Raw genomic sequence first — 26,861 nt, forward strand, 5'->3', positions numbered from 1 at the left:
CCATACTTATTTGATAATGTCCCATGTCATGAGGAGTCTCAGAGAGGCCCAATTGCATCACATCCATCCGAGGAAGACAATTTACTCTTGCAACTCCGCGATGAATTCAAGAATGAAAGGGCTCATAACAAGTACTTCTCGACACCAAACTTACCAGATTTGGCGAGAAGAGAGGCAAAGACCGAATTCAGAACAGCAAATTCCATAACAGATGTACGCCTTCAGTCATAAACCCACCGACATATTTCCCCAGCCCGCATGCCACTTGCGGTTGAACCCATGACACGGTATTTAGCATGACGGGATCTCGTCACTTCAGGACTATACCAGTTTGACGATAAACCTGAAAATTACCATGCATGGTACTCCACATTCACCAACGCTATCGACGGAGTCCAGCTCAGAGCAACCCAAGAGTTGGATCTTATGGCGAAATGGCTGTGAAAAGAATCATGCGAACAGGTGAGACGCATACGCTCAGTGTACATCAACAACCCCAAGCTAGCCTTAAGCAAAGCATGGGAGAGACTTCGGGAGGGCTATGCGGCCCCCGAAATTATTGAAGCGGCGCTATACTGACGTCTGGAAAATTTTCCTAAGGTGTCAGCCAAGGACCACACTAAGTTAAGAGAGCTCGGAGATTTACTCATGAAGATTCAAGGCACCAAAGAAGATGGCTACTCAACTGGTCTAGTATACCTAGATACTCCACACGGGATTAGACCAATCGTGGACAAACTTCCATTTGGGCTGCAGGAAAGGTGGGTGTCTGTTGCCTCAGAGTACAAGGAAGACCACAAAGGTCGATTTCCTCCCTTTGAGTATTTCACTAGGTTTGTGTGCAAGGAGGCGAAGAAACAAAACGACCCTAGCCTCATGGGTCCAGGAAGCAGTACAATTTACACCAAGCCAGATAAATCCTCTTCGAATAATTTCAACATTAATAAACCTGTCTCAGTGCTTAAGACTGAAGCCTTTACCACTAACAACGACCCTAGCAGGAATTGTCCATTGCATAACAAACCCCACCCGCTCAAAAAATGCAGAACGTTTAGGGAAAAACCCCTTGAAGAGAGTTTGGCCCTTCTCAAGGAGAAAAGAATATGTTTTAAATGCTGCTCCTCTACCTCTCACCTTGCTAGAGAGTGTACAATCGCCGTGAAGTGCCCGGAATGTGATAGCACTAATCACGATGGGGCCATGCATCCTGGCCCGTTGCCGCAAACCGACAACGCTCCTTCACCCCCACAACAGGATGGCGGGGAGGGAGAGGCTCACTCCAGGACAACTGTTGTTAGCTCAAGCTGCACAGAAGTTTGCAGTCAAGCTCAGTCAAGCCGTTCTTGTTCAAAGATCTGTCTCACTAAGGTGTACCCTAAGGGAGCCAAAGACAAGGCTATCAAAGCCTACGTAATTCTGGACGATCAGAGCAATCGCTCACTAGTCAGTCCAGAGTTCTTTAACTTGTTCCACATCGAGAGTAATCAGTTCCCATACTACCTTAGAACTTGCTCAGGCAGCGTGGAAACTTATGGAAGGATTTTTTAGTTAAAGTTAGGATTGTTTAAAGTAAATTCGTTGTCTGTGATATATCGCGGCATGTGATGATGTCACATCCGGTTTCGCCGCGTCTTGTGGGAAAATACCAGTTTGGAGAAATGGGAAGGAGGGGGCTCACATGTGCGAGATAGCGCAAGAAAAGTTGTCTTCTACGCATTAGAAACATAGTGAAGCAAGGCCGTAAGTTCATGAGATAATCGATATGTTGAATTAAAATGTTAACGCTGATTCTGTTAAAAGTAACGACGGTCGATAAGGTTTATGTTTTCGTTAGTTAAAGAGTTGCGGATATTTTATGTTGAAGTGTATTTAAAGCAGTCAATGGCATAAGTAGATTCTGACTGTATGTTGCATTTTAATGTAATGTAGTTGTTGTAGTTTACTTTTGCAAGTATTTACGATGTAAATGTGATATCAAGAAGGAAACAAATACTGTACAAATCTTGTATTGTTTTATCAACAGTTTTCACCATACGTTATTGTGGAAGAGTGAACAGTAAATGGTTAATCTTAATGCCGTCCTGTTTTCATTGACGACGGTTTACCTCGGTGTTTAGTTCAGCGTTCTCTTACACCTGAGCGAGAACACTACAGTCATAATCCTCCATCAGATCAGAATAAATGAGCAACATCCAATCCCTGTCAATTGACCATTTGAGGATTGTTTCAGGCCAACCATTTTCTACAATGAGCATGTCTTAGAAATCTACAGATTATTTGTAGGTAATACAAGCAAAGGTTCTTTGGAGGTCAGAAGTGAGGCATATAACTTGTGCTTACAATCATTTTATTAAGTGTTATTATAGCAAAGAAGAAGAAGTGTCGAAAGAGAAAATTGAAAAAAAAAGACAAAAAAGTAGTTGTGGTTTTCCCAGACCAGACTGAGAGACCAGAAATTCCACTGATAACAGTTACCCGATAATATAGCCAGATTCAAGCAAAGTGAGGCCCACCAATGAAAACAGGAAGTTTCCAGTGAAATACAGAGGCGACTGTAACCACTGGAAAATTCACTGAACAATTACATGTATATAGGTGATTATACAAAAATACAAACAAGCATAAGGAAGTTAAGTTACAACAAAAATAGCAATTCAGTACTCCAATCCAACAAGTCTCATGTAGTCCATCTGAGGAATCGTAACATTTTGTTGAATAAGACGTAGATGGTTAGTTGCTTTGGGAACGTGCATGCAGTCTGGTGAAATAGAATGATTAAAAACTTATCAGGGAAATATCTTGATCAAAAGAAAATTTACCACAGAGGAAAGTAATCTCCTCCCAAACAACATGATCATGCAGATAAACCTTGAATGTTTCAAGCACCACAGTGGCCAAACCTTTCATCACTAGTTATTCTGCTTCTAATCCTTTCTGAATAATGAGTTGAATTGGGCATAACAAGGGTCTACAATATCAAGGATCAGTTCCTCTCTGAAGAGAACACAGCAAGGATTAAGAATGTCAAGGACCATTGCCTCTCTGGATCTATCAAGAAAGACATATCATATTGAACTCCTCTAGTTCTCACAATAGTAGTCAAACGTTATGACCTTTTCTGAAGGAGTTGTCTTTTGGTGGATCCTCAGGTGGCTCTAGAGGTCATTCTGGGAGCCACCTATCCAGGAGGTTAGCGGGGAATTCCCTTAATGGAGAACGCCTGTGATACGTCATCATCTTCCACCGGCTCTTGATTGAATTGCTCTTTGGCTGGAACCTTCTTCTTGACTTTAGCGCCAGGAGTTAAGTGCCAGGTGGCTAAACTCCAGGTGTCATCACTCTGGGGATCTCAGGGAATCACAAACCTCTTCACCATGACAAGGTGAAAAGTTCTCTCCAAGACTCTTCGTTGAATGTGACTCATTTCATCATTGAGGATATTTCTTACTGAGATCCATGGTAGCATAGCAGATAGCACAACACTATTACAGCTTGGGACATCGGGCTTAGAGTTCAGAGATCAATTCTGGCACCATCTGTCAGGAGTTTGTACATTCGCCCCATGAGTGCGTGGATTTCCTCTGGGTGCTCTGGTTTCCTCCCAAAGTCCAAAGACATTCCTGTTAGTAGACTAATTGGTTGTTGTAAATCGTCTTGTGATTAGGCTGGGTTTAAGTCAGTGGGTTGCTGGGCAACACAGTCAAAGGCCGGAAGGGCCTGTTCCATGCTGTATCTCTCAATAAATAAATAATCATAACAGTTGCACCTCCTTCTTAAGAAATCTCCTGTATGAAATGGATCTAAAGTCTCATTAAAATGAAGGACAGTTTGGCATTAAGACAAATTTACACTAAGAATCCTTTTCTTTGTTGAATGGGCTGATCGGAGATTATGAGTAATTATTGCCACATTGCTGCTGGTCCCAGAAGGTTCAACTTTCTGGGGAGTTCATTCTATTGCAATAATGAAATCCAGCATGTTCACAGTAGGGACTCAGAGCGAGAAGTCCCTTCTGTGTTATGGACAATGCAGCAACGTCAGGAGACCAACCTCACTTTCATGCTTTACAGTTTTTCAGTATCCCAACTGATGTCATCAAGGATATACAGAAAGTTGCTGGAAAAAGGCCTACAATATCATGAAGGATCACACCCCCCTCGACCTGCTTACCGACTGTTTGTCCCACTCCCATCAGGAGAGAGGCTACACAATATCCATGCCAGGACCACTAGACTCAAAAACAGTTACTTCCCCCAACCAGTCAGGTGATCAACACCTCCAACCATTTATGTGCTCCACTATCCCCCACCGATATTACATAATTAGTTTCACTCTATGTTCTTACAATTAGTTTTGTATATAACAGTTACTTGTACCTCATATTTTATAGGACTGCTCTTATATTTGTATTTATTGATTTTTATTGTGTTCTTTATGTTTATTGTGTTTTTATGCTGAATCAGATACGGAGTAACAATCATTTTGTTCTCGTTTACACTTGTACTGAAGAATGACAATCAACAGTTTTGAATCTTGTGCAATATCTGTGTTGCAAAGTTGGGACACGTTTCAAAAAGCTGCAATTTCATATTTTCTGAAGGGGCCTGACCATCCTGAATGTCTCTTTATGTATCCACCTGCTACCATGATTACCAGAGACTAGAACTGCAATTGGTTTATTATTGTCAAATGTACCGAGATACAGTGAAAAGTGTTTCTTGTATACCGTTCATAATATTCAGATCAATCCTTACACGGTAAATTGAGGTAAAACAAAGTAGAACTTGCATTGGAAAAGACACTACAATGAAGAGACATTTACAGCTCTTCACAGTTCTGCAGAACCTTCTCAGTTGTGAAACCAAAGATCTTTACCACAGTTAACAGAAGTACCAGCACACATATAGTTTATCTACTAACTAAACAATTATTTAACCCTTAATTTTCTTACCTAGTTTCCCACCATGCTTAACAATTAGAATTTGAATCAAAATTATTTTCACATGTACTGAGATAGTGAAAAGCTCGTCTTGCATACTGTTCATTATACATTACATCGAAGTAGGACAAGGTAAAATAACAGCAAACTGTCACAGCTGCAGTGAAAGTGCAGATCAAGTCAACAATACTATGCAAGATCATACAATGCAAGCTGCTTGTCCCTTTGTCCATTTAGCAACTCTTCCAGCCTTTTCCCCACAAGCTCACAGCAGCATCACAAACACGAGAATCTGCTGATGCTGGAAATGGAAAATGCCTGATGATGAGTATCAGCCAACTGTTTACTCTTTTCCATAGATGCTGCCTGGCCTTCTGAGTTCCTCCAGCATTTTGTGTTTGTTGTTTTAGCTCACAGCAGTGGTTGTTGTGGTTAAACTGCCTCTTTGATAGGGTCAAACATGGTTCTAACTAGAAACTCAAGAGATGCTGCAGATACTGGAAATCTGGAGGAACACTAAAAACACTGAAGGAACTATGTGGGCCAGGCAGCACCTGTGAGGCTAAACACAACTCCAATGTCATTTTTTAATATTGCTGATGACACCGTTGTTGTTGGCTGAATCAAAGGGTGGTGATGCATCAGCATATAGAAGGGTGACTGAAAATCTGTCACAACAAAATCTGTCACAAAAGTGGTGCCACAACAACGACCTCACACTCAATGTCAGTAAAACCAAGGAGCTGATTATTTACCACAGGAAGAGAAAATGGAAGTCCATAAGCCAGTATTCATTGGGGAAATCGGAGGTGGAGAGGGTTAGTAATTTTAATTATTTGGTGTTATCATTTCAGAGGATCTGTTCTAGGCCCAGCATGTAATTGCCATTACAAAGAAGGAATGGCTGCACCTCTACCTTCTTACTGTAGAAGCTTGTGAGGATTCAGCTGTACTGTGTGGTTTTGCCAAGGATTGTGAGCATGCTATGTTGGTGCCAGAATGTGTGCTGCCCTCAGCTCATCCTCAGGTTGTGCTGGTTGTTAATACACTTCACTGTATTGTGACGCTCTGGGATGGGGGAGGTGGAGCACGCATGGTCGACAGTCCGACCCTGCATTTCTAATGACCGGTGCTGTTTATTGTTCTTGTGTTAAACTGCTTTCGTGGGATTATGGTGGGAAGTTCCAGTTCATTTATTGTTACATTTTAGTTTGGATTTTACAGTTATTTCTTGTATATTTGTGGGTCACCCTAACTGTAGCCGGGGTGTGTAATGGTCACCTCCTCTGTCTGTAGGAGACTGAGTGGGTTCTTTCTCCAGTCACAGTGCCTGGTCTGTTTTTGTGCTTACCACCATAAAATGGTTGTTCAGTTTAACGAGCCTCCTCGTCAGTCATTATGGACCAAATGCTTGACACAATATGTTTCAATGTACATGTAATTACTAAATTAATCTGAGCGCATTGGCAGAGTTAGTTGGGTTGCCATGCCACAGCTTCTATGGCCAGGGTTCAATTTTGACTACTGAAGCTGTAAGTGCACAGTTTACCTGCTCTTCCTGTGAGCATGTGGGTTTCCTCTGGGTGCTCAGATATCCCACCACATCTTAAAGCCATGCAGGATGGTAGGCTAACTGACCACCTTGTGCAGAGATGAATGGTGGAATCTCAGGAGCTGGTGGAAATGAAGGGAAAATAAGATGGGATTTCCACGCAGTTAGTGACAAGAGACAGACAGGAAACAGCTGGATAACAATGTTAGGGAGAAACTCAGTGGGTTGAGCAGCATCTGAGGAATGAAACCATTGACATTCATCAGGCCCTGTATTAGTGTGAAAGAGTGCTTGGTATTCAACGTGACCTGAAGTATCTGTTCCCCTTTTATAAAACAGTAGAGATTGTATCTTTAACTTCATATGTACAGTTCAATAAAGATTTTGCCTCATTTAGCTGGCCTCACATTCTGTCCAAAGGAAACAACTGCTTGTTGAATGATAGGATCTGTCATATAGTGCTAATGTACTCCAAGATTTCCTCTCAAGTTCCCATTATTTCCCTTGTAATGTTTCCCAGAAACAAGTTTAAGCAAATTCATTTGAGTAGATTTCCTATCCTGGGTACTTTCAACATGAATAACAGCTGGATAGGAAATGCTGTGCAAACACTCAAGTCTATTGATACTGGAAATCTAACATAAAGAGCGGCCATGCTGGAAACACTCAGCAGGTCAGACAGCAGAGCTAACATTGAATGTTAGTCATCTGAGACTTTCGGAGAGGTGCTCACACCCAGAGTGCAGGCTTCAGACAGTAGATGGCTGACCACCAGGAGAGGTAAGTGGAGTAAGCAGTCAATGCAGGGTTCCTCTGTGGCCATTCCCCTCAGCAACAAGTAAACCTCTTTGGATACAGCTGGGGAATGACCCATCAGGGAACAGCAGCTGCAGCCAGGCTGGTGGCACTGTAGCCGGCTCTGAGACTCAACAGGGAAGGGTAAAGTCAGGCAGTACCGGACTTCCAGTGGACTCGATAGTTAGGGGACAGAAAGGACACTCTCTGGCCACAAAAGAGACACCAGGATGATGTGTTGCCTTTCAGGAACTAGGGCCTAGGATGTATCAGAGCAATTTCATGTTTGTCACAGCATTGTGGGCTGAAGGGCCTGTATTGTGCTGTAGTTTTTCTATGCTTCTGTATTCCCAAGGGTGAGGGTGAATAGCCAGAGGTTGTGGTGCATATTGGCACAAATGACATAGGCAGAAAAGGGCAAGAGGTCCTACACAGTGAGTATATAGAGTTAGGAAAGAGGCAGGAGAGAAGGACCTCCAAAGTAGTAATCTCCAGATTACTCCCATTGTCACAGGCTAATGCAGATAGGAATGGGGTCATAGTATGGATGAATGAGTGGCTGAGGAGGTGGTGCAGGGAACAGGGTTCAAGTTCTTGGATCATTGGAACCTTTTCAGGGGAATGTTTAGGAGAGTTTGCATCTGAATGGTATCCTGGCTGGAAGATTTGCTAATGTAACTTGGGAGAGTTTAAACTAGTTTTGCAGGGGGCTGGGAACTGGAGCACCAGTGCAGTAAGGGAAGGATGGGACTGGAAGGCAGATGTCAATCAAAATGAAAGATGTGATTGGTTGGATAGTTTTAATTGTGTATTTTTTAATGCTAGGTGCATTATGGCTAAAGGAGATGAACTTAGAGCATAGATTAGTACATAGATCTATGATGTTGTGGCCATTACTGAAGTTCAGAGAGGGGCAGGAATGGGTGATTAATGTACCAAGTTTTTCAAAGATTTAGAAAAGATAGAGAAGGATATGGTGGGGGGTGCAAGAGTTACACTACAAATCAGAGACAATATCACAGCTGCATTCAGGGAAGATGTAATGAAAGGGTCAGAAACTAAGTCCATTTGGGTAGAACTCAGGAATATGAAGGGTGCAGTCACACTAATGGGATTGTATTACAGACACCCCAGTAGCCACCGGGACATTGAGGAGCAGATATGTAATCAGATTAGGGAAATGTGTAAAAATAATGGGGTTAATCATGGGGGATTTCAATTTCCCTAATATAAAATGGGGCCATCTTAGTGCAAGGGGTTTAGGTATGACAACATTTGTTAAGTATATTCATAAGGGTTTCTTACATCAATATATGGATTGTCCAACAAGAAGAGGGGCTGTACTGGACCTGGTGTTGAGTTTGGCCAGGTGACTGAACTTTCAGTCAGTGAGCAGTTAGAGAACAATGACCACAACTCCTTATCTTTCAGGATAGCTATAGATAAGGATAGGTATGGTCATTGTGGGACAGTCTTAAATTGGAGTAGAGCAAGTTATGAGGGCATTAGGCAGGAACTAATTGGGAACACCTTTTTTCTGGCAAGTCCACATCAGACATGTGGAGGGTGTTTAAAGATCAATATCACCGAGTGCACGTAAGGTATGTTCCTGTTAGAAGGAAGGACAGGGATAGAAAGAGAAGAGAGCCTTGGATGTCCAGAGAATGATTAATTTAGTCAAGAAGGAAAAAGGAAAATATTCAAAGCTTCAGAAATTAAACATAGAAATCTACAGCACATTACAGGCTCTTTGGCCCACAATGTTGTGCCAACCATGTAACCTACTCTATTTCTTCCTAGAATTCCCCCACTGCATAGCCCTCTATTTTTTTAAGTTCCTTGTACCTATCTAAGGGACTCTTTAAAAACCCTATTGTATCCACCTCTACCATCGTCACTGGCAATGCCTTCCATGCATCCAACACTCTGTGTGAAAAGATTACTTCTGACATTCCCCTTGAACCTACTTCCAAGCACTTTAAAACTATGCCCCCTTGTGTTATCCATTTCAGCCCTGGGAAAAACCCTCTGACTATCCACACAATCAATGCCTCTCATCATCTTATACACCTCTATCAGGTCACCTCTCATCCTCTGTCACTCCAAGGAGAAAAGGCCAAGTTCACTCAACCTAGTCTCATAAGGCAAGCTCTCCAATCCAGGCAGCATCCTTGTAAATCTCCTCTGCACTCTCTATAGAATCCACATCCTTCTTGTAGTGAGGTGACCAGAACTGAATGTAGTACTCCAAATGGGGTCTAACTAAGGTTTTATATAGCTATAACATCACCTTATGGCTCTTGAACTCAATCTCATGATTGATGAAGGCCAACACACCATAACCCTTCTTAACAACACTGTCAACCTGTGCAGCAGCTTTGAGTGTCCTATAGACATGGACTCCAAGATCTCACTGATCCTCCACACTGCCAAGAGTCTGACCATTAATATTATATTCTGTCTTCAAATTTGACCTACTGAAATGAACCGCTTCACACTTATCTGGGTTGAACTCCATCTGCCACTTCTCAGCCCAATTCTGCATCCTATCAATGTTGCACTGTAACCTCTGATAACCTTCCAGACTATCCACAACACCCCCAACTGTTATGTCATTAACAAACTTACTAACCCACCCTTCTACTTCCTCATCCAGGTCATTTATAAAAATCACAGAATGGAGGGGTCTCAGAACAGATCCCTGCAGAACACCACTGGTCACGGACCTCCATGCAGAATTTGAGCCATCTGCAACCACTCTTTGTCTTCTGTGGGCAGGCCAATTCTGGATCCACAAAGCAAGGTCTCCTCAAATCCCATGCCTCCTTACTTTCTGAATGGACTTTGCATGGGGAACCTTATCAAGTGCCTTACTGAAATCCATAAATGCTGCTCTCCTTCATCAAGTTAGGATCAAACAACATTCATGAAGAATATAAACAAGCTAGAAGAGAACTTGAGAGGGAATCAGTAAAGCCAGGAGGGGCCATGAAAAGTCATTGGCAAGTAGGATTAAGGTGAATCCCAAGGCATTCTATACATACTGTACGTCAAGAGCAAGAGGATAACTAGTTAGTGGGGGGAACTACTCAAGGATAAAGGTGAAAACATTTGCTTGGATGCAGGGAATGTGAGAGAGGTACTTAAGTATTTTGCTTCAGTATTTACCAAGGAACGTGTTATGGAGGACCAGGAGATCAGTGCTGAGTGTACAAATATGCTAGCACATTTAGAGATCAAGGAGGAGGAAGTGTTGGTCCACCTAATGAGTATTAAAGTAGATAAGTCCACAGGGCCTGATGGGATTTACCCCCGGTTATTGAAGGAGGCAAGAGACGAGATTGTTGGGCCTTGATTGGTATCTTCAAGTCCTCTCTAGGTACAGATGAGGTCCCAGAAGACTGGCGAATGTTTGATGCTGTACAAACACAAGAAAATCTGTAGATGCTGGAAATACAGGTAACACACACAAAATGCTGGAGGAACTCAACAGGCCAGGCAGCATCTATTGAAAAGAGTAAACAGTCGAAGTTTCAGGCCGAGATCCTGATGAAGCTTTGTGCGGGACAGGTCATGCCTTACCAACCTGATTGAGTTTTCTGACAAAGTGATGAGAGAGATTGATGGAAGTAGGGCAGTGGATGTTGTCTACATAGATTTTAGTAAGGCCTTCATGGGAGCCCCTCAATGTCCCTCATGGAAGGCTAATCCAGAAGATTAAGATTCATGGGGTCTGTGGCAAATTGACTGTTTGGATTCAGAATTAACTTGCACGTAGAAGACAAAGAGTAGTGCTTGAAGGAACTTATTCAAGCTGGAGGTCTATAATTAGTGGTGTTCTGCAGGGATCTATAATGGGGCCTCTGCAGTTTGTGAGGTGTATAAATGACCTGGATGAAAATGTAGATGGGTGGGTTAGTTTGTGGATGATATCATGATTGGTGGAATTGTGGATATTGTAGAAGACTGGCAAAAAATACAGCACGATATAGATCAGTTGCAGATAGGGCAGAGAAATGGTAGTTGGAGTTTAACCCAGATAAAAGTGAGATGTTGTACCTTGGTAGTGCAAATGCAAGGAGACAGTACACTGTTAAAGGCAAGATCCTTAACCGTGTTGCTGAGCAGAGACATCTTGGGATGTTGAGGTGTCGTAGAGGTACCAGAATCCTTCCTGGTTTAGACAGCATAAGCTATAATGAGGGGCTGGATAAATTTGAGCTGTTTTCTCTGGAGTGGTAAGGGCGAGGGGAGACCTAATAGCTTATAAGATTATGGGAGTGTCTGTTACTCAGGGTTGAAATATCTAATACCAGACAACATGCATTGGAGGTGAAAGGGTGTAGGCTCAAAGGAGATTTGAGGGATAAGTTTTTTTGCTCAGAGTGGTGAAAGCCTAGAATGCACTGCCTGGTATGGTCATAGAGGCAAATACATTAGAGGCTTCTAAAAGGTATTTGGATAGGCACATGGATGTAAGGAAGATGGAAGAATATGGGCATTGTGTAGGTAGGAGGGTTAGTATTTGGGTGTTTTTGATTTACTTTTCAGCTGGTTAATCACAACATTGTGAGTCAAAGGCCTGTTGCTGTGATGTACTGTTCTATGTTGTATGATTAAGGATCCATGACCTAAAGCATTAACTCTGTTCCTCTTCTCATATTTGCGGCTCAACCTGCTAAGTATTTCCAGCGTTTTTGAGTTACACATTTAACAATAAAAGCAAGCTGTGTAAAAAACCACAAAGCTTAGCAAAAATAAAATGGACTTAATCTCTAATGAAAGCCATATTCAAAGCAGATTTAAAATTGTACTCTGTAGCAATTTCTATGAAGCAAATGCTAAATATTAAGGTAAAATTCAATGAAAAAAGTGAACAAATCCATTGGTTTGAAATTTCCAGACATTTTTCAGTGTAAAAGTTCAAGTTTATCATAACTGTACTCATGTATACAGCTAAACAAAACATCGTTCCTCAGAGACCAAAGTGTAAAACACTGTACATATATCACATACAGCATATAAAATAATATTAACATAATAACATAGATAAAAACAGGTTTGACATAAATTAATACTGTCATAGAGTCATAGAATCATAGAAATGTACATCACAGAAACAGGCCCTTACTATCCATGTACCTATCCAAACTTCTCTTAAACATAGAACTTGAGATTGTGTGCTGGCAGGTCATTCCACACTCCCTCAACCCTCTGTTCCCCTTAAACTTTTCACCTTTCATCCTTAACCCAGGACCTCTGGTTTCAACTTCAGTGGGAAAAGCCTGCTTGCATTTACCCGATCTATACACCTCATACTTTTGTACACCTCCATCAAATCTCCTCCCAATCTTCTATGTTCTATGGAATAAAGTCCTGAACTATTTAATCTTTCTTTATAACTCAACATTCCAGTGAAGTTTGGATAGGTACATGGATAGTAGGGGTATGGAGGGCTATGGTCTCAATGTAGTTCAATGAGAGTAGGCAGTTTAAATGGTTTCGGCATGACCAGATGCGCCAAAGATTTTGTTTCCGTGCTATACTTTTCTATGATGCTGTGACTCTATGAAGGATCCTAGCACAACATTTACCATTGGACTATTAGTTTACCAATTCTCAATTATTATTGTCCTTTAACACATAGATTTAGTTATTAATAACCTGAAACATGTATTATAACTAGCAAATAAATATGCAAATGATGCAATTCATAAGTAAACAAAGTTTCTATTGGATCAATATCTGTATGTAACTAGTCAAGGCATTTCTTTGTTCAGAATTCAGAACGGTTTGCTGACAGGGCTGAACAGTTCTCCTCGTGCTCAAGTATATACTGTGGTTGAGGATCAAGTGCAAGTTTTCAGAGTCCAGTTAATCGACAGTAACAGTTTCTTGGAGGCCCCACACCTAAATAGCTAAATCTTAACTTCATTTTACAGGAGAACAGAGTTGGGCCTAAGGAGCTGATCAGTCCTAAATCCTAGGCAGCTCATATTTGAGTGAAGGATTGAGTCTGCTACTGGAATGCAGGTTTCCTCCAGTGCAGAGTAGTCAAGGTTTGCCATCACATCAGTCACCAAAAGGGATTGCAAATGGAGCAGCAATTGAGACTGGAGGGTCTGGAAAAGAGCAATTGCAAGAGGTTATGATGACTTACTTTGAAATTTACTTTGAACCTTGAACTTTGAGGTTGAATCCCTCCGCTCAAACATGAGGAGAGTAAAGAGAGCTGCAGCCAAGAGAGGTCTGATTCCCCAACTAAAAAAAACTAAAAAGAGAAGTATGGATTTAAGATAAGGATCGTTGTGGGTAACGGGTTTTTTTTCCTTTCCTGGGTGTAAGTGTGTGTAAGAAAAGAAATTCCAAAGTGTGAATTACTGTGAATGGGTGAGAGACAGAGAGTTCCCAGTTACTGACCCCCTACAGGCACTCCAGCAGAGTGCCAGTTTTGTAGGTTATGAACTAGAAAGTATTAAGAATGTTGAGAAGTAAGTGGAATGGATTAACGGAGTTGATAGGGATTGCCTCCTATAAATATATTTAATGTACGTGATCTGCAGCGTGTTTGAAGTGTTGATAGAAAAGAAAAAAAACTACAAGCAAACTTTAGGGTGGTGACTGGAGAAATGATTAAATGAGTCCCACAGGTAAAACAAGTGAAACGGGGTGGGGGGAGCTGGGTGGCAGAAAGATTTGTCAAGGATAAGACTGTCTACCTCTGTGAGGATGAATGATATGGTGATTTAAGTACATTCTAAACAAATCTAGCAGAATCTGTAAGAAAACGTTTCTTTCACACAGTAGATTAGCATATACAGAGCGTTGCACAAAAGACAGACAATCATATTAATGAATACACAGTGCTCATGTGCACTGTATTTCAAAAGTATTCCAGGTTAACCCTAGAGGTGAGGATATTAAATATTATTGTAAATGGGTTGCATCCAGGTTAAAAAAAAGTGTATACTGTTAGTTGAGTGGGATGAGAAGAGTTAAGTAGAATTGTGGGAGTTTTGCACCATTGCCTGAGCCAATTGAAACATTAGAGAGTTGAACCTGCCAAGGAACCAAGGACAAAATTTTATCCACATAGTTTAAAGAATATTGCAACAGCTGTCCTATGCAATTGGAATGTTATTTTAACTTATAGTTCTGCTTTACATTTAACTTAAATGACAGTGACCAAGTTTTGGCTAATCATTACCAGATAAACTTCTGCTTGTAATATCACTGTAAACTTGGTTTTAATATCCACAAAGCACTGGGGTAAGGCAGTGTAGATGGTAGGAGTTAAAGAGGGGAATGTCCGATTAGGGTGTGTTTTGTTTTATGGTCAGCCTGGCCACAGAGCTCGAAGATGTCCTCAGCGGCAAAGCAACTTTGATAAGACAGCTTCAGCCTTCACTACTACCAACATCACAGACTATGCTGTTCACTTTAAATAATGCTCTCCCGAACTGTACTGAAGAAACTGTAGATTATATTTCTACCCATTGTAAAGATTTCCGAGATTGTCATTCCCCTGAGTGTACTGGACAATGACTAGATTTCCTGGTTGATACTAGAGCCACGTTTTCCACAACTTGTTCTTCCGATTGACCTTGAGCATCCTTGAGCAATGAATTGATAGGCGTTATAGAATTTACAGGACAGCCAGTCTCTTTACACATTCCTCACACGGTCACTTATCAGCTTTACAGATATGAAGGAGAGAATCATTTTCTTATAGGACAAGACTTGTGATTAATTTGTGAGGATGGGATTTCCTTTGTAAACCTGGATGTACACTGGCATGCTACCCTGAAAGGATACAACTTGATGTATCAGAAATGGTACACCTAATGGTTTGAGCATTGTTAGAGGTCTCTGCTTGAAATAACTGGTGGTAGAAGTTTACCAATAATTCTTTTTCTGACAAAGCATTGATTATGATTGAACAAATACTACAATGCTCAGAAGTTCATACAGTGTTAGAGAAATGCCCATGCCTGACATCCAAGTAACATGCGACCATCCACTTTATCACACATTCCTCTGCAGAAGGTCCAGCTCATTGATGAATAAGCTGTAAAGCAATTACTGCAAGACTATCATAGCAAATCCTTCTTTCTTGCTCTTTTTACTCTGTGCCTGGGCCACGAAGGTATTGTTGTCACCTGATGCTGAACCGCTTTATAAAATGTCACCTGATGTCATCCTGCATGTCATTCTTCGTGTCATACTGCTTCACTGTTTAAGGGACTTGAGGCCCATGGCCAACCACCTCTGGAAGAAAGCTGTGCCTTTTCGGAGTGAACTCTTTTAGCATTTCCCCAGGTAATTGCCTTGACATACAGCGACCTTACATCCTATTCCACTAACTTTGAATATTAAGTCCTGAGCCTTTCCCAGACAAAGAATAATGAGATAACCAAATGTTTGCTTACTCACGTACCAGAGCTCCAATGGGTGAAAGGAGGTAATGTTGTGAGGCAAATAATATCTGCTGAATCCTTTTAAGGAACAATTAGATTGTACAAAACCCTTCCATGCTGCTTCAGTATGTGAATACTGTGCTTCAATGTTTTCCAAACCATAAAGCTTCTGAATAATCTATCAGAGTTCTCTGGCTGACTGTGGTGAACTACATATACCTGTCTGACTGCTCCTGTGGCTCCTCCCACAGACCCCTGTATAAAGGCGACTGAGGCCTGTTGCCCAGCCTCATTCCCCAGGATGTAGTGTTGTTCATTCTTCCAGTCAATAAAAGCTGATACCTCGCTTCTTACATCTCAGAGTGAGTTATTGATGGTGCATCACTGACAAAGATCACAAGGTGTCAAAAAAGGCTCTAGAAATCATGGACGCATTGGTAATCATTTTCCAATGTTCTATAGATTCAGGAACAGTTCCTGCTGATTGGAGGGTGGCTAATGTTGTCCCACTTTTCAAGAAAGGAGGGAGAGAGAAAACAGGGAATTATAGACTGGTTAGCCTGACGTCAGTGGTAGGAAAGATGCTGGAGTCAATTATAAAAGAGGAAATTACGACACATTTGGATAGCAGTAGAAGGATCAGTCCGAGTCAGCATGGACTTATGAAGGGAAAATCATGCTTGACTAATCTTCTGGAGTTTTTTGAGGATGTAACTATGAAAATGGACAAGGCAGAGCCAGTGGATGTAGTGTACCTGGACTTCCAGAAAGCTTTTGATAAAGTCCCACATAAGAGATTAGTGGGCAAAATTAGGGCACATGGTATTGGGGGCAGAGTACTGACATGGATTGAAAATTGGCTGGCTGACAGGAAACAAAGAGTAGTGATTAACGGGTCCCTTTTGGAATGGCAGGCTGTGACCAGTGGGCTACCACAAGGTTCGGTGCTGGGACCGCAGCTGTTTACAATATACATTAATGATTTAGATGAAGGGATTAAAAGTAACATTAGCAGATTTGCTGACGACACAAAGCTGGGTGGCAGTGTGAAATGTCAGGAGGATGTTATGAGAATGTAGGGTGACTTGGACAGGTTGGGTAAGTGGGCAAATGTATGGCAGATGCAGTTTAATGTGGATAAATGTGAGGTTATCCACTTTGGTGGCAAGAACAGGAAGACAGATTACTATCTAAATGGAGTCAAGTTAGGAAAAGGGGAAGTACAACGAGATCTAGGTGTTCTTGTACATCAGTCAATGAAAGCAAGCATGCAGGTACAGCAGGCAGTGAAGAAAGCTAATGGCATGCTGACTTTTATAACAAGAGGAATTGAGTATAGGAGTAAAGAGGTCCTTCTGCAGCTGCACAGGGCCCTGGTGAGACCCCACCTGGAGTATTGTGTGCAGTTTTGGTCTCCAAATTTGAGGAAGGACATTCTTGCTATTGAGGGAGTGCAGCGTAGGTTCACAAGATTAATTCTCGGAATGGCGGGACTGTCATATGTTAAAAGATTGGAGCGACTGGGCTTGTATACACTCGAATTTAGAAGGATGAGAGGGGATCTGATTGAAACATATAAGATTATTAAGGGATTGGACACACTGGAGGCAGGAAGCATGTTCCCGCTGATGGGTGAGTCCAGAACTAGAGGCCACAGTTTAAGAATAAGGGGTAGGCCATTTAGAACAGAGATGCGGAAAAACTTTTTCACTCAGAGAGTGGTGGATATGTGGAATGCTCTGCCCCAGAAGGCAGTGGAGGCCAAGTCTCTGGATGCATTCAAGAGAGAGTTAGATAGAGCTCTTATAGATAGCGGGGTCAAGGGATATGGGGAGAGGGCAGGAACGGGGTACTGATTGTGTACGATCAGCCATGATCACGGTGAATGGCGGTGCTGGCTAGAAGGGCCGAATGGCCTACTCCTGCACCTACTGTCTATTGTCTTTGTCTATAAAGGGAGATGCTGCAGCTTTGGTCAACCACAGTGCATTAATTTGGTCTTGCCCTCAACAGGACCTATCACCTACTGAACTTTTAGCCTTAACAAGAGCCTACATCCTTGCAGTTGATGCTGTTGTAAACATTTACACTGACTCTTGTTATGTCTTTGCAGTAGCACATGACAATGGACTATTATGGAAACTTCAATTACCTTCTGCTATTACTGTTATCAAGTATGGCTCACACTAATGGGAAAGATGAAATATCTACAGGTAACAAACAGGGTGACTCTCCTGTCAGGCAACAACAGCAGATCTCTACGGCCATGTGATAACCCAGTGTACTCACAGAACATTACAGCACTGGACAGGCCTTTCAGCCTATGATGTTGCGTCAACTGTTTAACCTACTCTAAGATTAATCTAATCCTTTCCTCCTATATAACCCTCCATGTTCTATCACCCCTCTAAGACAAATGTATCTGCCTCTACCCCTACCCCTGGCAGGGCATTGAGAATGCCAACTTTTTCTCAGGTTTTATTGATGAACTTGTACAATTAAAGTGTGAAGCATCTGAGGTCAAAAAGACCTTTAGGACTGAAGCACACTCAAACAATAATGCACACACAGATAAACCACTATTTCAAATAATAACAAGGCAGCTTACGGAGAAGAAGTTATCACCCTGACACAGTGGTGTCAAGAAAACAACATTCCCTTCAATGTTGCAAAAACAAAGGAGCTGGTTGTGGACTACGGGAGGAATGGAGATGGCATCATTGACATCAATGGATCTGGGATTGAGCGTGTGAACAGCTTTAAGTTCCTCAGTATAACCATCACTGAGGGTCTCACGTGATCTGTATATACCTGCTATGTGGTGAAAAGAGTACATCGGTTCCACTGCCACGGGCCTGAATGACTTCCGCCCAGTTGCACTCACCCCCATTATTGCAAAGTGCTTTGAGAGACAGGTTCTATCACATCTGAAATCCTGTCTGCCCACTACCCTGGACCCCCATCAATTTGCCTGTCGCACCAACAGGTCAACAGAGGATGCCATCTCCATGGCACTTCACTCCTCCCTGACCCACCTGGACAGCCCCAACTCTTACATCAGAATGCTGTTCATTGACTTTAGTTCGGCATTCAATACTGGGACCCCCTCCAAGCTGATCGCCAAGCTTCGCAAGCTTGGTATCAGCTCATCCCTCTGCAATTGGACCTTGGATTTTCTGACTAACAGACCCCAATCTGTTAAGTTAGACAATCTCACCTCCTCCACTCTCACCCTGAACACCAGCGTGCCTCAAGGCTGTGTGCTGAGCCCTCTTCTGTACTCCCTTTTCACCTATGACTGCGTTCCTGTACATGGTTCTAACTCCATAATCAAGTTTGCAGATGACACCACGGTGATTGGCCCGATCAGAGGGGATGACAAGACAGCCTACAGGGACAAGGTCCAACACCTGGCCGCGTGGTGTGCCGGCAACAACCTGGCCCTTAACACCCAGAAGACCAAGGAGATCATTGTGAACTTCAGGCATGCTAGGAGCCACACTCACATCCCCATCTACATCACTGGAGCTGTAGTGGAGTGTGTATCAAGCTTCAAATTCCTTAGTGTCCACATTTTCAAGGATCTCACCTGGTCCCTGAACTCCTCCATCCTGATCAAAAAAGCGCAACAGCACCTTTATTTCCTGAGGAGCATCAAGAAAGCTCACCTCTGTCCCAGGATACTGACGGACTTTTACCACTGTACCACTGAGAGCATACTCACCAACTGCATCTCAGTGTGGTATGGCAATTGTCCCGTATCGGACTGCAAAGCTCTCCAGTGTGTGGTGAAAACTGTCCAGCGGATGATCAACACCCAATTGCCCACCATTGAGAACATCTACCATAAATACTGCCTGGGCAGTTCGAAAAGCATTATCAAGGATGCATCTCACCCTAACCATGGACTCTCCTCCCATCCGGTAGGCACTACAGGAGCCTCCGCTCCCACACCAGCAGATACAGGAAGAGCTTCTCCCCTGAGGCTGTGACCCTGCTGAACCTCACATCACAGCGCTAAGCAGTATTGCACCCATATTGTACTGTCTCAGTACGTTTATATTTGTGTGCTGTAGCACTTACTTTTTATTCACAGTTATTTTGTAAATAACACTATGTAGCAATGTGCTACACACAGCGCTGAAATAACGACACGCAGTCGGTAAGTCGTTTGGAGACTAGTTTATTCAAACTTCGCAGCGCTGGCATTTAATCCCTAGCGCCCGCCCTCTCCGGGCGGAAATGATGTCAGAGGTGCATTACCAAAGTCTCTCCCCGTGCACTGGCTATTTGTGAGCCGGTTCGCCTGCGCAGAAAGTGGGTCGCCACATAACCCCCCTCCCCCGAACCAGCGATACACCCCCCCCCCCCCCCCCCGATGTCCACAGTCTGGATCAGCCTCTGTTTGGGAGGTCTGCCTCTGTGCCGTGGTGCCTGAACCTCGACCAGCTGCGCCAAGTCCACATCGGCTGGTTTGAGTTGGTCCAGCGTGAAAACCTCCTCCTTCCCCCCAATTTCCAGAACGTACGTGGACCCGTTGTTGTTGATCACCTTGAATGGCCCGTCGTACGGCCGCTGTAGTGGTGCCCGGTGTCCGCCCCTTCGTACAAACACAAACTTACAGTTCTGCAGGTCTTTGGGTACATGGGTCGGGGCCTGACCATGCTGTGAAGTCGGTACGGGGGCCAGGTTGCCAAGCCTTTCATGTAGTCTGTCCAGGACTGCTATGGGTTCTTCCTCTTGCCCCCTTGGGGCTGGTATGAACTCTCCTGGGACGGCCAGGGGTGCGCCTTACACCAACTCGGCCAACGAGGTGTGCAGATCCTCTTTGGGCACTGTGTGAATTCCAAGCAGGACCCAGGAAAGCTCGTCTACCCAGTTAGGTCCTCTCAGGCGGGCCATGAGAGCCGACTTCAAGTGACGGTGGAAGCATTCCACTAGTCCGTTCGACTGTGGGTGGTAGGCAGTAGTGTGGTGTAGCTGCGTTCCCAACAGGCTGGCCACAGCCAACCACAGGGTGGAGGTGAACTGGGCACCTCTGTCGGAGGTAATGTGGGCCGGTACCCTGAAGCGTGCTACCCAGGTTGCAATCAGTGCTCGGGCGCAGGAATCGGCTGATGTGTCGGTGAGTGGGACCGCCTCTGGCCACCTCATGAACTGGTCTACCATAGTTAGGAGGTACCGCGCTCCTCGGGACACTGGTAGGGGGCCCACTATATCCACATGAATGTGGTCGAACCTCCGGTGGGTGAGTTTGAACTGCTGCGGCGGGGCTTTAGTGTGCCGCTGCACCTTGGCTGTTTGGCACTGCGTGCACGTTCTGGCCCATTCACTGACCTGCTTGCAAAGTCCGTGCCACGCGAACTTGCTGTAGACCAGCCGGATGGATGTCCTGATAGATGGGTGCGCCAAACCGTGTATGGAATCGAAAACTCACCGCCTCCAGGCTGCCGGGACAATGGGGTGAGGTTGGCCGGTAGCCACGTCGCACAGGAGGGTCCTATCACCTGGGCCTATGAGAAAGTCCTGCAGCTGCAAACCCGAGACTGCGGTCCTGTAGCTGGGCATCTCGTCGTCTGCCTGCTGCGCCTCCGCCAGTGCTGCATAGTCCACCCCCAGGGACAGGGCCTGGACAGCTGGCCTGGAGAGTGCGGCCGCCACAACGTTGTCCTTTCCCGAGACATGCTGGATGTCCGTCGTGTATTCGGATATGTAGGACAGATGTCACTGCTGGCGAACCGACCAGGGATTGGACACCTTTGTGAACGCAAAGGTCAACGGTTTGTGGTCCGTGAACAGGGTGAACAGCCTGCCTTCTAAGAAGTACCTGAAATGCTGGATTGCCAGATACAGTCCCAACAGCTCCCGGTTGAAAACACTGTACATGAGTTTGGGTGGTTGTGGGTGCTTGCTGAAGAATGCCAGGGGTTGCCAGCGCCCCTCGATGAGCTGCTCTGGCACCCCACCAACTGCTGTGTCGGATGCGTCCACAGTGAGTGCGGTCGGAACGTCCGTTCTGGGGTGCACCAGCATCGTGGCATCTGCCAAGGCTTCCTTGGCTTTAACGAAAGCGGCCGCGGCCTCCTCATCCCAAGTAATGTCCTTGCCTTTACCCGACATCAGGGTGTACAAAGGGCGCATGATATGGGCTGCTGAGGGGAGGAAACGGTGGTAGAAGTTCACCATACCAATGAACTCCTGCAAGCCTTTGACTGTGTTGGGCTGGGCCAAATGGCGGATCGCATCGACCTTGGCGGGCAGAGGTGTTGCCCCGTCTTTGGTAATCCTGTGGCCCAGGAAGTCAATGGTATCGAGACCGAACTGGCATTTGGCTGGGTTGATCGTGAGGCCGAAATCACTCAGGCAGGAGTAGAGCTGGCGGAGGTGGGACAGATGCTCCTGGCGACTACTGCTGGCTATAAGGATGTCGTCCAAATAGATGAACGCAAAGTCCAGGTCGCGTCCCACCGCATCCATTTGCCGCTGGAACATCTGTGCGGCATTCTTCAGGCCGAACGGCATTCGGAGGAACTCGAACAGGCCAAACGGGGTGTTAAGTGCCTTTTTGGGGATGTCTTCAGGGTGCACCGGGATTTGATGGTATCCCTGGACGAGGTCTACTTTGGAAAATATTCTTGCCCCATGCTGGTTTGCTGCAAAGTCCTGTATGTGCGGCACAGGGTAGCGGTCTGGAGTTGTAGCCTCGTTCAGTCTGCGATAGTCGCTGCATTGTCTCCAACCCCCAGCTGCTTTGGGCACCATGTGCAAGGGGGAGGCCCATGGGCTGACGGACCTCCGTACGATCTCCAATTCCTCCATCCTCCTGAACTCCTCCTTCGCCAGGCGGAGCTTTTCCAGGGGGAGCCTTCATGCGCGGGTGTGGAGGGGTGGTCCCTTGGTCGGGATGTGGTGCTGTACTCCGTGTCTGGGCATGGCTGCCGTGAACTGCGGTGCCAGAATCAATGGAAAGTCCGCCAGGATTCTGGTGAATTTGTTGTCCGACAGCGTGATGGAGTCCAGGTGTGGGGCCGGCAACTTGGCTTCACCCAGGGAGAACGTCTGGAAAGTCTCGGCATGTACCAGTCTTTTCCCTTGCAAGTCGACCAGCAGGCTGTGAGCTTGCAAGAAGTCCGCCCCCAGGAGTGGTTGGGCCACGGCAGCCAGTGTGAAGTCCCACGTGAACCGGCTGGCGCCGAACTGCAGCTGCACTGTGCAGGTGCCGTAGGTCCTTATCATGCTGCCGTTTGCGGCCCTCAGGGTGGGTCCTCGCTTCCTGTTGTAGGTGTCGTAACCCGTCGGGGGCAAGACGCTGATTTCCGCTCCGGTGTCGACCAAGAAGCGGCGTCCCGACTGTTTGTCCCAGACGTACAAGAGGCTGTCCTGGTGGTCAGCCGCCATAATCATTAGCGGCAGCTGGCCCTGGCCCTTGCAGGGCGGGCGATAACGGCGGGCGGTAACGGCAGGCTTTTGTGCCCCACCGCTAGTGGTAGAAACACCACTGTTCGCTGGCCTCCTCACTCCTGCCTCTGTGTTGTGTGTTGGTCTGGTCTGCTGTTGGGCGCGTGGCCTGGTAATCTGACCGATGGATGCCACGCTCTCCCTCTTGGCTTTCCACAGCACGTCTGCCCGGGCCGCCACCTTCCGGGGTTTGCTGAAATCGGCGTCGGCCAGCAGCAGATGCATGTCCTCGGGCAGTTGCTCTAGGAACGCTTGCTCGAACATGAGGCAGGGCTTGTGTCCGTCAGCCAGGGCCAGCATCTCGTTCATCAATGCTGATGGCAGTCTGTCTCCCAAACCGTCCAGGTGAAGCAGGCGGGCACCCCGCTCACGCCGTGAGAGGCCAAAGGTCTCAATGAGCAGCGCTTTGAATGCTTCATATTTGCCTTCTTCCGGGGGCGACTGTATGAAATCCGCAACCTGGGCGGCCGTCTCCTGGTCAAGGGCGCTCACCACGTGGTAGTAACGCGTGGAATCAGACGACATCTGCTGAACCTGGAACTGGGCTTCTGCTTGGCTAAACCACACGCGTGGTCGCAGCGTCCAGAAAGTCGGCAGTTTTAGCGAAACTGCGTGAACAGATGAAGAGCCAGTCATCTTTGGTCCAAATCCTGTTTGGACCGTCGGGGTCACCAATGTAGCGATGTGCTACACACAGCTGAAATAACAACACGCAGTCGGTAAGTCATCTCGAGACTAGTTTATTCAAACTTCGAGGCGCTGGCATTTAATTCCTAGCGCCCGCCCTCTCTGGGCGAAAATGTTGTCAGAGGTGCATTACCAAAGTCTCTCCCCACGCGCTGACTAATTGTGAGCCGGTTCGCCTGCGCAGAAAGTGGGTCACCACAACTATGCATTTCTGGTTAGATGCTAACTGCATTTCATTTGGCTTTGTATCTGTACTCAGCACAATGACAATAAAGTTGAATGTAATCTAATCTTTCACCTCAGACGGTTGAAGAAGTTTGGCATGAGTCTCCAAATCCTAAGAACTTGCTACAGGGACACAACTGGGAGCATCCTGACTGGCTGCATCACTGCTTAGTATGGAAACTGTATTTCCATCAGTTGCAGGACTCTGCAGAGAGTGGTGCGGACAGCCCAGTGCATCTGTAGATGTGAACTTCCCATTATTCAGGACAGTTACAGAGACAAGTGAGTAAAAAGGGCCCGAAGGATCATTGGACACCCGAGTCACCTCAACCACAACCTGTTCCAGCTGCTACCATCCAGGAAACAGTACCACAGCATAAAAGCCAGGACCAACAGGCTCTGGGACAGCTTCTTCCACCAGGCCATCAGACTGATTAATTCATGCTGACACAACTGTATTTCTATGCTTTACTGACTGTCTTGTTGTATATACTATTTATTTATTTATTACAAATTATTATAAATTACACATTGCACACTTAGATGGAGATGTAACGTAAAGATTTCTACTCACGTATGTGAAGGATGTAAGTAATAAAGTCAATTCAGTTCAATTCACTGAGTACAAGACTCTCAGGGGCTCTGTCATGACCCCGATGGTTGTCCAATAGCACCCTCCCCTCTTGTCCCATGACTTGCCTGTGTGGTAAATAAGTTATCACATGAGAGAAGGGAGGCAATGATGGGTGTGATCGAAAATGAGTGGAATGCACCAGGTTTTCCAGTTATAGCAGGAAATATGTGGCAAACTGTATAATTTGCCAATGACATAACCCTTGAAAGACACTGTTGGTATCTGCTGCTGCTGGGCCCTCCCTGTAGGGGCCATTTCTATGTGAATAGAAAAAGTCCCTTTCGAACAGAGATGAGGAGGAATTTCTTTAGCCAGAGGGTGGTGAATCTGTGGAATTCATTGCCACAGACAGCTGTGGAGGCCAATTCATTGGGTATATTTAAAGCTAAGACTGATAGACTCTTGATGAGTCAGGACATCAAAGGGCACAAAGAGAAGGTAGGAAAATGGGGGTGCGAGGGATAATAAATCAGCTATGATTGAATGACGGAGCAGACTCTACATGCTGAATGGCTTAATTCTGCTCCTATTCTTTATAGTCTTATCTCCAAGTGGACTCTTTGCAATTACCTGAGTAGATGTATGAATTATAACCATTTATTGTTATCGTGTGTTTGTTTTCTCAATGGACAGAAGCTTATCTAACTCATAGAAATGATACTACAACTGTTGCTAGGTTCTCACAGACTGGCAGAGTGGATGGGAGTCTTCTTCATGGAACCCACCATCTATTCGCAACCAGCCAGGGGACACCGTGCTCTCAGGGGTGGATTCACTGATGGTCACCGACATACATGCTTGTTGGGAATCATCCTGAAATTACAAAATTATCAATATATTATGCTGCTTCGGGAGGGTGGACTTTGTCAACAGCCCACCCTTGGCATTCCTAGTGGCCGGTTGTATTTATTGTTCTTGTTTGAAAATGCTTTTGTGGGATTACAATGAGGTGTTCAAGCTCATTTATTGTTACATTTTAGCTTGGGTTATTCACCTGTGTTTGTGGGTCACCCTGACTGTAACCAGGATATGCAATAATCACGTCCCCTGTCTGTCTATGACTGAGTGAGTTCTCTCCCTGGGTCTTAGCACTCGGTTACATTGGCCAGCTGGAGAGCAGCAAAACCCACAGTGGCCCAATGCAGTTTAGCGGATCCAGGGGCAATTGGTGGTGCTGGTGCTTCAGGGGAAGACAATTGATAAATACCCATGTTGATTGGTGGTCAGAATGAGATCAGGGAGGGCATTAAGTGACCATCTCTTCCAACCTAACGTACTGGTATAGGTGCTGATAGCGTGGAATGCTGTACTTGGTAAAATGAAATATAGACCAGTTGACCCTCAAGCAGAATATTCACATCCTGTCAGCAAAGGGCTTCTAGTCACACATCACCTCATCGAAGCTTCCAACTCCCACATCAATCTGTGTGCCCTTGACCTTCTCCATTTCTACTGTGACCAATCACAAATTGGAGGAATGATAACTCACATTCCACTTGGGCAGTTTACAAGCCATTGGGTTGAAGATTGTCGAGCACCTTCATTCCATCTGCAACAAGCGGGTTTTCCTGATGGCCAACCATTTTATTTCCAATCCCTATTCCCAATTTTTGGGTCCATGGCCTTCTCTACTGCCATGATGAAGCCACTTTCAGGAGCATAACTTCAACACCTCTGGGAAACCTCCAACCTGATGGGATAAACAGTGATTCCTCTAACAAACAGTAATTTACCCCCTCCCCCTTTCCTGTTCTTCTATTTATCACTCGGGCACCCCTGATAACTTCTCTCTTCTCCTCACCTGCCTATCACTTCCCTCTGGTGTCCCTCATCTTTCCCTTTCTTCCATGGTCTATTCTCTTCTCCTATCATATTCCTTCTTCATCCCTATACCTTTCCACCTATCACCTCCCAACTTCTTACTTCTCCCCCTCCCCCATCAGCCTACCTCCCTCCTCACCTGACTTCACCTGTCAACTACTTTGTACTCCTTTTCTCCTCCCACCACCTCATTATGGCTTCTTCCCTCTTTCTTTCCAGTCCTGATGAAGGGTCTCAGCCTGAAATGAGTACTGTTTATTCTTTTTCATAGATGCTGTCTGACCAGTTGAGCTCCCCCAGCACTTTGTATGTGTTATATTGAAGATAAATTCT

The 26,861-nt window shown here is 45.0% G+C and overlaps 1 long non-coding RNA gene across 1 annotated transcript in view; it reads right to left on the bottom strand.

Moving 5' to 3' along the window:
* Window positions 1-13,028: 13,028 nt before the first annotated feature.
* LOC140735180 (uncharacterized) overlaps window positions 13,029-26,861 on the bottom strand; it is a 40,332-nt gene continuing 26,499 nt past the window's right edge. Inside the window, exon 4 of the long non-coding RNA XR_012100712.1 lies at window positions 13,029-13,408. This is a non-coding gene — a long non-coding RNA (uncharacterized lncRNA). The remainder of the gene's footprint in view (window positions 13,409-26,861) is intronic.

This window comes from Hemitrygon akajei, chromosome 11 (assembly GCF_048418815.1).
Source record: "Hemitrygon akajei chromosome 11, sHemAka1.3, whole genome shotgun sequence".
Lineage (NCBI taxonomy): Eukaryota > Metazoa > Chordata > Chondrichthyes > Myliobatiformes > Dasyatidae > Hemitrygon > Hemitrygon akajei.